This window comes from Hetaerina americana, unplaced genomic scaffold (assembly GCF_022747635.1).
Source record: "Hetaerina americana unplaced genomic scaffold, ioHetAmer1.1.p SCAF_1, whole genome shotgun sequence".
Taxonomy (NCBI): Eukaryota; Metazoa; Arthropoda; class Insecta; order Odonata; family Calopterygidae; genus Hetaerina; species Hetaerina americana.
This window is the reverse complement of record NW_027286069.1, coordinates 49385107-49403466: the sequence shown is the minus strand read 5'-3', so window position 1 is coordinate 49403466 and position 18360 is coordinate 49385107.

The following is an 18360-nucleotide window of genomic DNA, read 5'->3' as shown; positions in this document are numbered from 1 at the left end:
GAATTTTCTAACTTAACAATACCCTTTATGTCGCAAAAAAAACTCAGATTCCTTACACCTTTCTGAAAGTCTTGCCTCTCCTCTCTTCAAGAATCAAGGGGCTTCCTTCCTAAATCCTCGTAACACCTCTCTCTTTCTCTTTAATCTCATTTTACTACCACACTACCAATCAAATCTAGCCTCTTTAAGAATAACCCGTCTATTCCTCTGATGTAGGTATCCCATGAAAGGCTTGGTCTCAGTGAAATACTGAAGTATTCGATATTCTCTGAAATGCTTAATTCGATAACATATACATTTCTAATATAGTACGCTTATAAAATCACCCTTCCAATTACAGCTACGGTGGAGAACGGTAAGATCATCCAGATGCCAATAAACCGTTACCAATCAATAGAGAAATTTCGTTCAACAAAAAATGAAAGTAACTATGGTTAAAAAATAACTCTACTCTTCAAATTCCACTGGCTGTTTTGCACTCAAGTACCGAGGTACTCCTGGTTCGTAACTAATTATCGAGATACCGCGGGAGAAATAATTAATCACAGTAATTGGTTTTCCCACGTTATCTCAAGGTATACGAGAGTGGAAAGAGCGCCTCATGTACGAGGTGGGTACTAAGTGGAGGAAACACGAGAAAAAATAGCTCTCAAAATAGGAACAAGCTCTACATCACCGCGGACTTATCTCCCCAACCTGACACTGCCCAGGGCAACCTCGCGAGTTGCTCCCCCAAGCATAAACAGCCTCTCTCACTTTCTCGGCGAGAGGAGTGACGTGTACAACCGCTTTCATGAATTGCCTCCTCCGAATCCCCCCTCCACCCTTCTCCTACTCCCTCCGACCTTCCCCCCTTCCTCCGCCTCCCCTTGCACTTCGAGGGGAGGTTGTGGACGATGCGTGAGCTCGCTCTGGGGAGTCAACGTGTGATTGAAGATTTATTGAAAATTCCACCTCCAGGGAAGGCGTGCCAACTAGGAGTGTGCTTCGGAGGGGGCGGACGCTGTTTTTAACTGAACTCCGTTCTGTTCTTAGCCGACGGCTTTCCGACATTGACTCTGAAAGAACTTGCGGGTTCCCTTAATAATGCATCGGCACATCCTGAGACATACGTGTTATTGGATAAATATTTCCAGCTCCTTCGACGGTCGGATAAGAGTTTCACCTACCCTTTGCCAAATTGCTATGGCAGTACGAACTGAAAAGTGTGAGGGTTAGAAAGTGATATTTTTACTAAGTCCAATAATTTAAAAACTACGATTTATTCCAAATTTGTCTTCCTTTTTAGCAAGCAAAATAACCAATTGGTTTTCCGCAAACTTTTAGTTTAGTACAACCCGGATTTCCTTGTGACACAATATCATCCAGTCTTCATTCATCAAGTGACGCCAGATTCCGTTAACTTTTGATTAAATATGTTTCAACGTTGTCAACGTTCTTGCAAATAAGGCCCTGAGAGGGTCTGGTCTATTTAAAAAGGTAATGAAGAGGCCATGCTGGAAATGAGTTGGAAAAGCTTGATTCGGTCATCTACATGTATAGTGGGGTAGCTATTTGAAAATACCTAATGTGAGACTCCTGCTTGCAAAAAATAAGCAGGTTAATTAAAAATATCAATTATTTACCAAATATTTGGTTTCAATAATTTATTGCTCAATTTTTATCGAATTTCTTCGGGTTTCCCATATCTATAGGATAGAGTTATTGGCGCAGCTGCAACCTTCTATCTCAAAGCCAAGAAATTTTTACTTTATTTTCAAATTATGCACTTAGAAGAAAACGAACAACATACGATCCAAATCTGATATACTCCAAAAATAAATAAAATATTATCAAGTACGAAATACATTACTTCTAAATGTGTACAAATTATTACCATTTCAAGTGCATGGTAACATGCATCAGTGGTGTTTATTGGTACAGATGTTTAACCAAATATTTTTAACGTAATTAATTATCTTCCAACAAAAATAATATTGGGCTCGGTTAATACAGACAATTACTGGAAGCACGATCATACAATATTTGATTCTAATCCTGTGACACTAATGCTTTTCACCAGCACGATCTTGCACAATCTATCCAGCTCTAATCAAAATAAGTTGACCCTCCGTCCGTCATCTAATAATTTTATTATTAAATATTCATAATTTACATTGGCATACGGTAATTAATTATGGTAAGGAAATGAGAGAGGCAATTGGCGTGGGGAAACCACATCTATAGATTTAGTTTATCGCGTTTTGGTATTATTAATCAGCAAGATTCTTCCGGTCAGTGCCGTAGAGTCCTGTAAATTATGATACTCTTAAAAAAATACTTTTGCCTCAGGGAATTTAGAGAATTCCCGAAAGCGCGATCATTTAATATTTCATGCAAAAACTATACTGCTACCTGCATGAAAAAACAAACCCACCTCCTATTGTTTGGATGGGTCAATGGTTCGATTGGCACTTCATGCATCGTTAGAAAACAAAAGGAATTGCGCAAAGTGTCCTAATGAACTCTCAACGAAAACTTCTACGTGATTACTTCAAGGATGACCTTAAGACTTTCAGGGTATAGCGGGGAAATAGTTAAAGCATAGCGTCCCTTGAGGGCCAAAATGATAACATATTTACAAACAGCATCCATAAAGCGAATTTTCTAAATAATTCCAATCGTTGCGTCATCACTCACGACACAAACATACCCAGTGAAGTCCCCATCAGACCCATTGCAAAGATGGATGACATTACATTTCACTTAGGCTCAAAGGGATAACACAACATTGTAATGCATGTAATGTGCTTCACGGATGTTACATGAATGTCGTACGATTGCCTCTTTCCACGAGCCCATCCGGTGGATTGCGGGGTGCCATATACGAGTGTCTCACATATGGAAGTAGTGGAGCAGAAGTAGAATGGTTCGCCACCTAACACCCCCTGCCACACGTCCTTGAGAAAGCTTGTGGATTACTGAATTGATTCAGATGTTAGGAAGCAGGTCAACAGAAGAGGGTGCTAATTTCTCAAAACTACAAGTCGACTGAAAACATTTTCAGACTTCATTAAACTCTAAAATTCGAATATTGCGTATTGAAGGCAAGTAACTGTGCTGCACTGCATATAATCGTAAGCAGACTCCATACATTCAAATTACGAATAGCTGTAACCAGGACAACAGCTTTGAAAAATATGTCTATGAGTGTTTTTGATGATTTCCGACTCAAGCGGACAATTTTTATCAATGGACATAACTGACTTCCGAATAATATCATAATGGCGTGATATTATGGAGGCAATTACTTTACATTTCAAAATGGAGAGCTCTCCACAAATGATCATGGTATTTCCTCACGAGTGACACATAGCGGCGGTGATAATTCTTCTGCTGGAGCTCTGTTGAATGAACCAAAATGCACGCGCTCACCGCAGCTGTCGCCAGGACGAGATATATGGCTGCACATCTATCTCTCCTTTCCTCGCTCCTGGTGCTCCATAGATCCCCTCCGGGGATTTCATAAGAGACTACCGCCTTAATCTCTTGAATAGGCAAAGCGTTGCCCATTCCGCCCTCACAAACTACTAGTGGGGTGTGGATGGAAGGGGGAGGGGAGGAGCGGTGGAGAAGGGATTTATAAAACGGGAATTAATTCGCCCGGATGTTTAACGAGCGATCTTAATGATCCATCCCTAATCCTCCCATATCGATCTCCCAAAGCCAAGAGAGTGAGTGCTTTCGGCGGGTCACTCGGAGGTCGGTGGTGGGACACCGAGGGTGGCATCACTTCAACCCCCTCGGAAGGTATTTCCGAAGAACGTTACCGAGAGCTGGGAAACGGGGTTCTCCCTTACAAAAGGTGGTGATACGTCGAAACCCGTGACACAAGGCAGAGCTTAGGGAACTCAAGATAAAGGAGGGAAAACAGTTGCCATTTTAAACAGCCTGCTGTTAAAATTGATAGAATACCTTGATTGATCGATTGATCAACGGAACACCCCGCTAGCCGCAACAAGGGCATGTTGCGTGGGCACCAGCCATACTACATGCTCATTCTCTGGTACGCCGATCTATCCATGACTGAGGAAACCCTCGTCAGAGCCGTTCATTTCCGCAAAAGATCTGATTGTGCGCTTCAGAAACAATTGGAGTCTTTAGTCTCGATTCCACGACAGGCGAGTGATGAGGAGCATATTAAAGACCTTGAAGATCAATGTCTCTTTTCGTAAGGGAAATAGCCCGGACAAGCCTATGAAAGCCATAAAAACTACATCTAAAACCATTTTGAACAATATACTATTTAAAATAAAAAACCTATACCTAATAATACCATATATAGCATATGTGAAGCCAAAAAAAGTCCAAGGACCGCAAGAAATTCCAACTAGAATACTAAAGAAACTGGCGGAAGACATCACACCTTGTTCTAAAATCTTTCAATGCAAGACGATAAAACGAACTCATTACATCGAGACTGAAAGGAAACTCACATAACCCACCCCCTTTCTAAAAAGGCGATGATAGGCAGGGCCCCAGCAATTTCGAACCAGTTTCGAACCAGTTTCGAACCGGAGGGACCAATTTCTTTGGAACCCAATTTCGGTTACGAGTCATCATATTGTTATAATTGGTTAATAATACTTCCATCTCCATTCGCTACAACACAAATTTTATTTACCTGCCAGTGCTATAAATCATTTTGGGCCCCAGTAATTCCGAAAGAGTTCAAACTTATCACCCAACACTATCGCCGAGAAATTGCAAATTAACTCTGCTTCATTAAATTCCACGTGTATACGTAAATTGGTGAGCAGTTTTCCTTCATTAGCAATTAAAAATATCATTCACCATATCTAGCAGTCCCACACTGTTTTGAAAAAAATACTTCTGCTGGTGCAGCTACTAACTTATGACCACTTAATTAATAAATATTAAGTTGGTCACCATATTTAATCATTTCTTAACTTAAATTTTCACTGGTCTATATTAATTTAATAATTACTTCATCATTTATTTAAATTCTTAGCAGAACTCGTAGTATACTGGTTTAGATTAGGTTTTTGTTGTACCATGACACTACGCACTACTGATCTCCTAAGCCCTAAATAACATGACTCAAAATAGCCTCAACCCCCTTCCTGTATATTGAAATAACTCACTCTTAAGCTCTGCATACTTTCTATCTTCCTTAATTCCACCCAAAATGCTTTTCCTTCTCTCCCCTATTCCTCGCATGCCCAGCATTCTCCCCTCTATTACCACCGTCAGCATTCCATTGCCTCTCAGTATTTCCTACACCCACTCGACCTGCTTTCTTCGGATTTATCCCAATAGCCCTTCTACGTTTACATCTACCTAATACCCCTAATACCCCTAAAGCCGCCACAAGGGCTTGTGGCGGGGGGTGTTAGGGCACCAACCGTAATTAAGAAAAACACCGCATGCAAAAGCCACAAATTTATACCATCCACAAACAAAACATGGTATACTTTCATGCAAAAACCCTTACAATCCGCACACACATGCAAACACACAAACTATCAAGTAATATACACATGCACCTACCTGATATCTTTGTAATGTTTAATATTGTTCAGATTTGTAAATTCAATGCTTTTAATATCTCTAAAGTGACTTCGGTTTCTTACTATTATGATTTCTGATTGTTCGGGGAAAGAATGAGTATTTGTATCTATCTGCACTGGAAACTATGTCCCTTATTTTATCTTTGTGATCTGATCTACCCAAGTAGTGTGGGACTATAATAATTCCTTTAGTGTCATCGTTAAACTCGTTTACTCGGAACCTTTCTTTAAGTCTACGTCTCGCTTGTGCCCTTCGTATCTCAAGCCCTTACACCTTAATGCCTAGAAATTCATCGCTTGTATTCTTTTTTATTAATTTTTATAATTTCCATTATCCTCCACACCCAAAGGTTTAATTAAGCACAAATAATTTTGCAGTCAATTCAATTATGAGCAAGCGAGTAGCACAGAATTCATACATCTAGTACCTAACGACAGAAAATCACCCCTAATAAACTCGTTATAAAGTGCATAGTCATTGATTACATATATGTATATACAATGGGTCTACATTATCACATGTGCAGAGAACTTAAAGCATCATGAAATTCCAATTATATGTATTAATTATGAAAAACATATTTTTGAGAAATCGAATAGTACTGACTCACTTATTTTATTTAACCATATTTAAGCATGAAAAGACTATAAAAATCAGTTCAATGAATAATTTTTTTTTAATGAAAAAAGATAGTGAAACGCCATATTTTTATATCGAGGAGATTCAATTATGGAGCTAAAAATTAAATTGAATCAATAGCATAGAGCAGGAGGACCAACCTGAAATATTGCGAAGTTACGTAGTGTATCAAGAGTATTGGAGGAATTAAGTTTGGAATGGAATTAAGAATTTTGGAATACAGTTCGGTTGTATTACAGATAAAACCTCCTGTATGCATGGAACCAGGTTCTTCAGCTCTTTAATCCTGAAAATGCATTTTAAGCGAGCCTTGCTACGGCAGGCAAGATCATGAAAACAAGATTAGAGAGGTCAAGCGATCAGAAACTAAAGATTTTTAGACGCCATTTTCCCCACAAACGATAATGAATCAGAGTAACTATAGACGACTGCGTTAGGGAAAGGGGGGATTATTTTTATTTTTCCATTCTAAGTGGCCTCGGATGTCGTCATTATTTCAACTAAGCTTAGTTTATAGTTCTTTTAGTTACTAACAGCTCCTCTATGCATAGAGAGGTATATCTCACTCAGATACCTTCGTGCATGTACCTGTAGTTAGTGCAGTCTAAATTATTTGAATTGATTTATATATATATATATATATATAAACATATATATATATATATATAAACATATATATATGTATATATGTATGTATGTATATGCATATTGTTACAAAAACTGGTGTTGCATCGCCGCCTACCACACACCCTAGCGGTGGCTTGCAGGGTCCCATGTAGATGTTAACGTAACGCATCTGATACTCTCCTCTAAATCGCACAATAAATCGCAATGATTCAAATGTATACATATATTAGCCAATAAACGTAAATTAATTTTCCTCTGGTTTTACCACCTTCGTCCTTAATAACATAAAAATCAAGGGGATATTACACGGTCGCAGACAATTTGGCAACTCATTTATGAACAAATATTTAAAGAAAACTACTGAAATGTTTTTGACATCCATGCAGAACAATTTTAAGCGGCCCGTATTGTAACGTGAAATTCCCACCTTGGACTCTAAATTTAATTATCTCAATGGAAAAAATGAACTCGGTCAGCTTCCTTAAAACAGTTCACGTTCGGAGCAATCTCAGCGCTCAAAAATCACGCCACCGAAGCGATTCTACACTCTACGATCGCCCCAATCCTCCCACGTCCGAAAGCTCTTAATTTATTGTTACACCTGCTCATTTCCCGGGGCCGCTGTTGAGGATTTACTTAAGCACCCTCTCGTGCGAAGGATAATAAAACAGCGCCCCCTTCCACCGCCGGGGATGAGAGGGAAATCAATCGGTATCAGCGAGAGAGAGAGAGAGGGAGAAGGCATGGGATTGAGGGAGCGGTCGAGGCCCCGCGGACGAGCGGTTGTGGGTTCGATTCATCTCGATGGGGATATCGGGAGGAGGGCGGACGGTGCGTGCGACAACTTCAATCTGCCCCGCCATCCATCCATCATCCCGCGCCACGGTCGCCCGTCCACGCTCGCCGCTCGCTCCATCTTAACTTCGCCCCGCCCGACCACCCTCTCCCTCCGTCTCCTAATCCTCCCGCCTCCCTATCCCACCACCCCCCGGCGTGACTATTCCGGGAAGTCGAGTTCTCCGACCACCACAACATTGAACCCTAGTTGATCTAATTCAATGTCGTTTGAACTCGACAGGTTGTTCGGATCGCAGTTCTTTTTACGGAACGAAATAAATTCTTCAGGCGAAAGAAAGGTTGGCCGGATGACACCGATTCGGAAGACGGGGATCAAGGCACGAATGGAATGTGAGTACCAAGGAGCGCCTCACCGCGCCTAGGAATGCCACGCACGATTAGGTAAGATATTGATCCGAAGCAGGAGACATCGTGTGCACCGCCGTTCGCCAAATTAAATACTCTTGTGTTGCGGAGAAAATGAGCGAATGGGGACCGGCTGTAGGGGAGTGCGATGTTCCATTTTCAACATCGGATAGAGCTCACGATAACGTGTATCGGAATTGACCATGTCACGCCGTTGACCGATTGCAGGGGAAGTATGCGGCGATGCACTTCCGAGGGAGAGGATGTTCAAAACACGAGTCTACGGTGCGTTTTAGCTTCCGCTGATAGCAAAGCCTTCGGTAAAAAATTACGATCCATGAAATTTGAGCGATGTGCTCGGAACTCAGATAAAATTGCTGGATGGAAAAGTATGAACTACGAGTAACTAAACAATACACTTCGGCACCGCGCACAAAGAGGGATAGCATGAGACTCGACCTTCCACTCCATTTCCTCTTTCACCTCCTAGCCCCTACTCAGGCTCCCTTTCCTCGCTAAGACCCAGTTTAATAATATCTCGTTCTACTGAAGATTAAAAATATACTCACGCCAAAGAAAATTTAGTTTTATACTTGCTGTTTAAATTCAAAAGTGACAATTGAAGTGGTCGATAACTTAAAGAAGGAATCGCGTCTACGATTAACATGTTTACGTTAACTAACGAGCAGTCCCAATTGTTATAAAATCGGACTCGTTGGTAATCTCCGCGTTGAGTAATTTTCTTTGCTAATTAACGATTAGATTTAATGGAACACTGTTAAAACTGGACCTAAGAGAAAAAAGCAAAGGGAGAAGGTGTTGACTGGCGCCGCACGCGGAACTTCACGCCTGTGTGGCGCGCGAGGCAGAGGAAGGAAGTGCGGGAGGGAAGAACAGAAAGAGGAAATCAATTACGCTCATTGACATTGACGTCGAATCTATTAAGCTCCCACCCAATCGACTCGAGTCTTCCATCGCCGCCCGACGGGACACAAGACGCCCTTCATTCACACCCGCCCATCAACTTGCCCATTCTGTCCGTATCGCCTCTACTCCATTGGCTGCACCAACTTTCCACCACTCATTAATAACCTCCATCCTTTATCCCACGTCCTTTGGCTATCGCTCACATTCACTGTCGGGGAAAAGCATTCAGCAATTGGCCCCCGTGACAATGAGTACGTCGATGGATGGATTGGACGGGAAAATCACCAAAGTGCATTAGACGCATCTCTTTCGTCTCCTATAATATTAAAAGAATTAAAAATATTTTATTTATTTATTTTAGCACCCTGCAAGCCACCGCTAGGGTGTGTAGCAGGGGGTGAATTCTCACCAGACTAATTTTGGCCTGAATATGACCCTACCGCTGTCGGACAACGTTATTCTGATCCCTTATCATTCGTGGAAAAAAAATTCATCTTAAATCTATCTGTTCTACACTAGATCTCTCCGTTTTAATGATATAATCTATCCTACCGTGGTATGATGGGGGTAATAATACAGTACCAGCATCACCGTTAAAGAGATATTCTTCCAATTAATGCAAGAGATATAATCTTTAATTAAACCTTCGCTCTGGGAGTGATTCTTAGCCTAGCTCCTCAAATATTTTGGATACGCTGTTACGTTTATCATTACATTACATACAACGTTTTACAAATTTAGCTCCTCTTCGATGCACGCGATCCTATTCGGCAATTAATCCAACTTCTTGAGGATCCCATATACTAGCAGCATATTCTAAATGAGGCCTAACCAGCGAAATATAACATTTCTCCTTGATCTTTTCATCACATTTACCCAGTACTCTTCTAATAAATCCTAATATTTTTTGTTAGCTTGTCCACACATTCCCCGTATATGTTTCGCCCAGAAAGGTCGTCATTGAGGGTAACGCCTGAGTATTTTATCGAATCTACACATTCCATTTCGGTGTTCCCGATGCATAGGCGTTCGACTTTATCAGTGCTCACGACTCCAGAGAAAAGTATAATGGCTGGGGTGACTTATGCTTCCTCCTACCGGAGATAATTATTCCCAAACCTAAGGCTAAACTGTCATTATTCCCGGTATCAGGACTTCGTGGGAAACCACAGGTGGTATAAGAAAATTGATTCTTTGTTTATGTATGTGTATCTTGTCCACCATCTCCCGAGTTTTCGCATGATATGACGTCAATGAAACCCGATGCTCGCCCCAAGCCGAGTGGTATTCACAAACAGACAATGGCAATAAATTGCATTAAGCATACGCTTATACATACCTACACAGTCATATCTATGTTAGTATATATATTTATAATAAATGCTTATTTACAATGCAAGTTTTGATGTATTTATTCAGTGCCGTGTTGAGTGGGACTTATAAATGTAGCTCTCAAAGGTAAGGGATCCATGAAAAATCTACCTTGACCGATAGACTCTTAATAATATTAAAAATAACACATCTGGAGAGAAAAAACCAACCCCCTAAACCTTTGAAAACTGTAAACCATAAGCTGATTTTGGATATTCTTGAAACGTCTCGAGCTACAACTCTAATGATGGGTTCAAGAGTTCAGAATTTCCCTTTAAATGGAAAGATAAGGCAGCTACTGACTAGATTATGTTGACTACATTATCACCAAAGGGTACGCCTCCTCTGACAAGATCTTATCTTACCGTAAACATACCCGCGAGGGGGTAAATGGAATGTACATACATCTTCCACGACGCGAATGAAGGAAAAAGTCACATGATACCTGAGGCACACAAGTCAACACGATCTATATAGAGAAGGTGTGAGGTAATCCAAATTTGTTGATCGTGTGCAAAGGAAGAGAGATAAATTCTCTCGAGGACGTAGCTTCAGGCTCTATATCTATCCATTAGTATGCATGGCAAACGGGTGGTTCCTGGAGCACTATTGATTTTGTTGTATATGTTGAGAGACTGAGATCTGTAGTGGAGGGCATGAGGGCAATAAGAGGTGTTGAATGTGGGACAGGCCACTGCGAGTCTGCGAGTTTCGAAAGTAGATCTATGGGAGGGAGGAAGTGGGCGGCAAGAAAGATGAGCTAGCAAAAGCAATTAAGAGCGAAAGTCGAAAATTTGCAAGACAAAAAAGTAAGAATGAATGCACGCTTGAGGTAAAGCTGTACTCCAATCGGATGAAATGGGAAAAATATTTCAGAAACTATATGGTGAAGGATGTTCGGAAAAACTATAAAAGAATGAGTTTTGATTTGAGAGGGAGAAAGATTATATGCAAACAATGCCATGAAACAATGCTGGCCAGAAAGTAACTTACGTTTCGGCCTAGTGTGGCAGTGGGTATGGCTAGAGCCACCGTCTTGGTGTTTAAACCTCCCTATACTCAGTACGTATCCTGATGTGGCAGTATGCAGACTGTGGTTCTTCTACTTTGCCCCCTGCGAACTGTTAAAATGTGTGCTGCAATAGAAAATCCCGCGAGATTTGTGATTAGATTTTTACTGGCAAAAAACCACAAGCCAATCGAAATTCATAGGAAACTCTGTGACGTGTACGGAGACGGAATAATGAGTGAAGGCAGAGTGAGGCAGTCGTGCATTCAGTTTAAAAATGGCCGCACCAATGTTCACGACGAGGACCGCAGTGGTCGGCCTAGCCTTGCAGCAGATGAACTGACGGTGAAAATAAACGAAAATATTCCTGAAAATCGCCGATTTGCGATTACGGATCTCTCGCTAGACGTGGCTTGCAACACAGTGCTTTGACAATGACGCAGAATTGCATGCTGGTGTAAACAAGTGGTTATAATGTCAGGCGACAGATTTCTTCAGAGACGGAATTGGAAAGCTTGTGCATCTTTAAGATAAATGCCTCAATTTGAATGACGATGTCGTAGAAGAATAGTTTAAGAATGTGCCTTTCAAATGCATATATTTTGTAAAACTTTGTCTTGTCTCGAGGTTTATATACTCGTATTATTCCAAAACGTAAGTTACTTTCTGGACGGTCCACGCTGATGACTCGCGGAATTTTATAATGCAGCGCATACTAGTATTTTAACAGTTCGCAATGTGAGCAAAGTAGAAGAACCACAGTCTACACACTACCACAGGAGGATGCGTAATGAGTGTAGGGACGTTTAGACACCAAGATGGTGGATCCAGCCCAAACCCACCACCGCGCTAGGCCGAAACGTCAGTTACTTTCTCGACAGCTCTCGCATGAAATAAAGGAAGAATACAAATGAAAGAGAGAGAAAAATTCAGAATTAATTATTATGAATGTGACACGAATAATACGCATTAGAAGGAAACGCGCATTTAATTCTAGGAGCGAATTCTAATGGCTCGAGGTATTAGCTTTATGCTGTGTGGACATCACTTAGAATATGGACCACTGCAGTACCAAGGAAATAGTTGAGAGTTAACGTCAGTTTTAAAAAGAGCTAGATAGGTCTTAACGATAATCAACGTTTAAATTCATAAAAATGGCCAAACGAGAAAAGAGTCGTGAGACTGTGTGGGATGAATGTGGAGTTAGAGACTGTTGGAGGGAGTATTTTTGGCATTTTTATAATATATGTGTGGAGAGTGAAAGCGAGGAAAAGGTCATAGATAGTGAAAATGAATGCAGGGAGGTTGATATAAATGTAAATGAAGTTGAAAAGCCAGACGTAAATTTGAAGGTTAATAAAAACTGTGGACGTAAATGGTGTACTCCTTTTTTAAATGTTGAAATGCGAGGGAAAGTTACTAGTACTTATTATTAATTTGTGCGATTCGTTTAGAAATGTTTGAAAACTCTAACTACAACAAGGGATTGAAAAATGAAATTATTTTAGTTTGTATAAAGGGGAGTGAGGTTAGATGGAATTAAAAAATTAGAGAGAAATTAGTATTTTAAAGGGTAAAGTGTTGATTGAAAGAACAAGGAATACTTTAGCAAAGGTTGTATAAGGATAAAAGTACGAATGATCGATCATACACGTGGCACTTATTCGTGTATGACCTGTAGAAGACCTACAAAAAGTTGTAGAATGTTGTGGACAATGTGGAGTGAATGAGCAGTTTTTGAATTCTACAACTAGGATGCATGAAAATAATATGATGAGCAAAAGAATGAATGGTTTAAAATGAAGAACGACAAGAAATGAGGATGTTTAATCTCACGATTACTGTGGTGTTGTTTATGGCAAACTCGGTGATAGATGACTGCAATGAGTAGGTAGGTGTAACAATTTGTGATGAAAAGGTACCCATCACCTTATACGGCGAAGATACACATCTGCAGAGATCAACCTAGAAAGATTTAAACTCCGAACCTGGTTGTAGGCAAATACGCAAAGGAGAGAGGATAGGGTAACTATTCTCAACCTGTTGAGATAGTGCTAATTTGCATTATTTAAACATGTGTCAAATGGTCAAATACTGAAATTTAGATTGAGCATCAAATGATAATTCCTGTGTGCCATTTAATATTAGTTGGAAACGTGACATCTTCACTTAGTGGACCATGCAAGCCACTGTTTGTTTGCTTTGCATGAGGGAGGGGAAACACGATCGTGCATATGTAAATGCAATAGCAAGCAAGGACAAGCAATTATCAGGCCCAAATCAAACACAAACAGTTGCTCGCCGAATTACTTCATCTAAACACAGATTTTGTTCCAGAAATTCAATACAGCCCAGACAAACATACGACCCGGAAGCGGTGGTTGGTGGAATGAATGAAAGATATAAACCTCGACAGAGCAAGGATAACCAGGCGGATTCATGTAAATATTTATGCACAATTTTCCAATTAAAATCGATCCACGAAGGATTAATGGACTCCAGAAAACCCAAACCGGGGGATAGTCCTCTCCAGGGTCATGACCCCCTGAATACCGTTGATCTCACTTCTCAACTACCTCTTTTTCTTTGGACAAGAGATCGGTTCGTTTCGTGACATGTTATTAACAGTCTTCTTTGCTCGTAAGGCCATCAGTTAAATTTTATTGAAAACTAGCCTAGATAGTCATCCTCATTCGAATGATATTTGTGGTATTTAAATATTTGGTCTTGACTACATTAAATATACATTAATTTTGGTTTTTGAAAGGTTAAATAGATTAAAGTTTGGTATTCTAATAAGCTGTTCTATCTTCGAAATGGGCATGTAAGCATGCAAAAAGGAATGTAGTGGCGTTTGCCTTAAATGTTGAGAGTTCAGTATGCAAAAGAGATATCTAAATACCGAGTTCTCAATAATATCCTTTAATTTAAGGGCCCTGGAAGGGAGCTATGCAAAATTTAGTTAATGTCGATTTAGCAGTTTTGTATTGTCTAAGAGATAAATACACTCATTTCCAGGCTCTCTGCGGAGTGTGTGTGCATGTGTGTGTGTTTGTATATATGTGTGTGTGTATATACGATATATAAATTATATATATGTATATATATACACATATACATATATATATATAAACATATACATATATATATACACATATATATATATATATACACATATACATATATATATATACACATATACATATATATATATATATAAATGTATGTATATATTATAGTATACAGATATATAAATATTATATTATAAATATATATAATATAATATTATATATACGTATATATATAAAAATATAAATTGAGGAGATGAAATCCAACAATGTATTCAAACATGAACATGTATTATATAAATCGATAAAATCTAGTCTGTATAAATAATATCTATTTTGTGTGTATATATATACACACAAAAAAGCATATTATTTATATAGAATATAGATTTATATAGTACATATTTATATTTGTATACATTTGTTGGATTTAATCTCCCCAATAATCATATTCTTCTCGTCGCTTATATCCATTGCTCTATCACAGCCGCTTCCTAATATTTCCCGCAGTCAACCCGTATGCTTAAAATCAATAGCGAAGTTACGGGCATCTAAGTCGCAACCTAAATAGAGAACGACAGGGGATATAAGGGTTACGAAGGTTTCAGCTTCCTTGTGAATAAATATTTCATTAAATGGACGCATGGTTTTATCGAAATTCCCATAACCTTGGGTCCAAACTTTGCAAGCCTCCAGTTTCGCCATAGAACTCGAGAGATCACCGAAACACCGATGATGCCAGAAATCCTTTTCTGCGGCGCGAATGTTGGTGTGGGTGATGCACCGCGAGCCGGGGCGTGGCTCGCGGAGGGAGGTGACAGCCCAATTTCCCCGATCTCGTTTTGCCGAAACACGTCAGTAAAAAACTTGCAGCAAAAATGCAACTGCGTTATTTTTGCGTCCTATTTCAATCGAATGTGTAATATTTCCAAATATAAAAAATGTGGAAAATTTTTTTCCACATTAAAAATGTGGAAACTCCAAGGGCTGAATGCCCGCAAACGATCAAGTCCCCTCAAGAGTCGGGTATGTTCCCCAACCTGGAGGTGACGACGCTGAGGAATACAATATTCTTTATTACGCGCACCCGGGCGTCAGTCTCACCCTTTTACAAAATCGCAACTCCGGAGTAAGCCATGCCAATTAGGTCCCATTAGTTGTAAGGAGAAAACGCTAATACAGACATTTACTCAAAACAAACATTCGGCCTTCGGTCTTTAACTTTTGTGGCTTGATAAGTAGACAAAATCCCTCGTAATGGATCCGACGGGTGCACGAAATCATGCTATCGAGACTCGTAGGTTAGCTCCTTTTCATGATCTCACGAGGCAAAAATATTCTAAATTGTGCTATTCACCAAACTTTTTATTTCACGCATTTTCAAAGACGCCAGGACTGTGCGGCCCAAAAAATGTTTTTCTAGCTCAGCAAACTGGGAGTAGAAGTTGCAGAAGCAAAAAGAAGCAGAAGTAAGGTGATCATCAACAATTTGATACCTGATTTGCCGAATTTTGTTACTCAATAACATTTTCATCCACACAATACCTCGCAAGTCACCGCAAGGGCGTGTGGCGGGAGGGGGGATTGTAGCACCAGCCAATCATGCACAGACGAGGATAGTTATTAGCTCATGTACACTAACAATAGTGCAAATAAATGCCTTTGTGCACCTAACAATAATGGGTGCGCTTACTAATTCATTGCGCCTTACTTTTTGAGTGAAACATATATGAGTACCTGTGTTCGATTTAATTATATTTGTGTGTCGTGCGAGGGCAGAACGATAACTTGGGTCTGTGAGTGAATGTGCGTCTCTTGTTTTATCTCCGCCGTCGAATCTGCCAGTATAATTTGGTTTCGTAATAATTTCTACTGTGTCACTAGAAAGATCAGGTGTCTAGCAAATTTCTATAACTCTAAATCTTCTCTGCTCTCTTCTATAATCATAAGGCTCCCATCCTAAATCCTCCAGTATATCCGCACCGCTTACTTGCTTCTCGTAATATTTTTAACAAATCTTGACGATTTTCCCTGAAACTTTCCAAATCTTTAACAAACGTTTTCTCAAATGAATTCTTCTTACATGCTAGCTACATATTTCAAACGTGACCTAATTGAATCAAATGAACACAACTCTCACTGACTTTTTTCATTACATATTTCCAAAACCTGTCAAATGAATCCCGATTTCTTTAAATTATCTCCCTTGGATGCCCTAATACAAATTAAACAACCGTCTTTCATTCAATCCTTCTCAGAGTTGTGAGTTCGCCCGTATCAAAATCCGAGTTCACGCTTGAACTCAATAACATACGAGTGATCGCTAAATTCAATGACTCTCATTGCCAAACCTTTACACAAAAAAAGTCATTTATAAAACCTGTGCTTTGCCTTTTTCATTACCTGCTTAACTTAAGTGGTGTAAATAGCGATTTCCAGAAACGTAATTACAAATTAACAAGTTTCCCCAGGAGAAATATAAAATATCCTTAAAAATTTCCTGCAAAAAGCTATAGGCTCGAATCGAATTTATAGTGCAATGGGAGATCACATCGATCATTATTCTCTCATTATGATTTCACTGGCATACAGGTATACTGCTATTTCCACTGAGCTATCCCGGACAATTAATAACGTATGGAATAGAATATACTGTTCTCAAATTTTACATATTGGTGATTTATTTTACATATTTTAATGAGGTATTTTTCAGGGCATAAAATTAACGTTTAATATGTCATTCGCCTTTAAATATTTAAACCACCACTCAAATAAGTACCAGATGAAAATCTACTTGGCCACCAAATATTTCATCGTCAATGAACTCTTCACTTCAATGCTTCATAAGCAGCAGAAGTAGTAGCACTGTTAATACTGGTATTATTCATACAAAATTAAAGGAATATGCCATGAAAACACTTGGAAATTAATAAGCCATCTCTGCGAGATATGGATTAACGCTAGATAGGAGCAGCAATCGTCGCTTGATTCTCTGAACAGCCACTATGATATTATCAGCGGCGGCCTTATTCTCACCCACATAAGCACCCGAAAGGGACGATTCTCGACCCCATGATTACCGGCTCACCTTGAGCGTACAGCCTTCGATCATCCTAATCATCGCCTTATCAAATTCACTTATCGCTCCCTTCCATCCAGCCCCACTCCGGGAGCTATTTGAAGTCGGACACGAGCAGGCTTTCCTGCTGAATTTGATTTGTGCCGGACGTCATGGATGTTGCTGTAATATAAGGGTATACATTTACCCTCCACAGTCAAAAATGCCATTTACGTCCGGTATAGCTTTAGGCGCCGGAATACATGTGACATTCAGTGAAGTAGTTGGTCTGCTGATTACAGATCCAATGGTCAAACCTGTCACAGAGTTTGTGTTGTCGGGAGGGGAGTTGACAAACATATTAATTGAGCCAAAATGATAAAATGTCCCATATAATCGAGTGCTAAGTTTCGCTGCGCATTCATCGAACTCTTTTCACTATGTTTTATTTTTTAATTTCTCATATGAATGTGATTTCTGCATGAGAATATAAAGTGCCAAATTCGTATATGTATAGGATTCCCGATTATCGTCTATTTTTCAGAATAATTTGGCCGGAAATTCAGTTCCTTTAGTGATATAGCAAAGAGATCATTTAACTTATCCAATTAACTTTAAAACAGGATGCATGGACTTCATTTCATATAATTGATTCTTATTCACGGAGTAGAATTAATTCTCCGACCTAAACTTGTAATTTACGTTGCATCCTGCAAGCAACCACTAAGGTGTGCGGCAAGGGGTGTTTCTAAACCAGGCATACAACATCAGAATTTTGCTTTCCTTAATTTTTAGTCACCAATAAATATGTAAAATATTTCAAATAATGGATATGACAATAACTATAGCTACACGCATCAGGTATTGCTGCTAAGTGCTTCTCTATC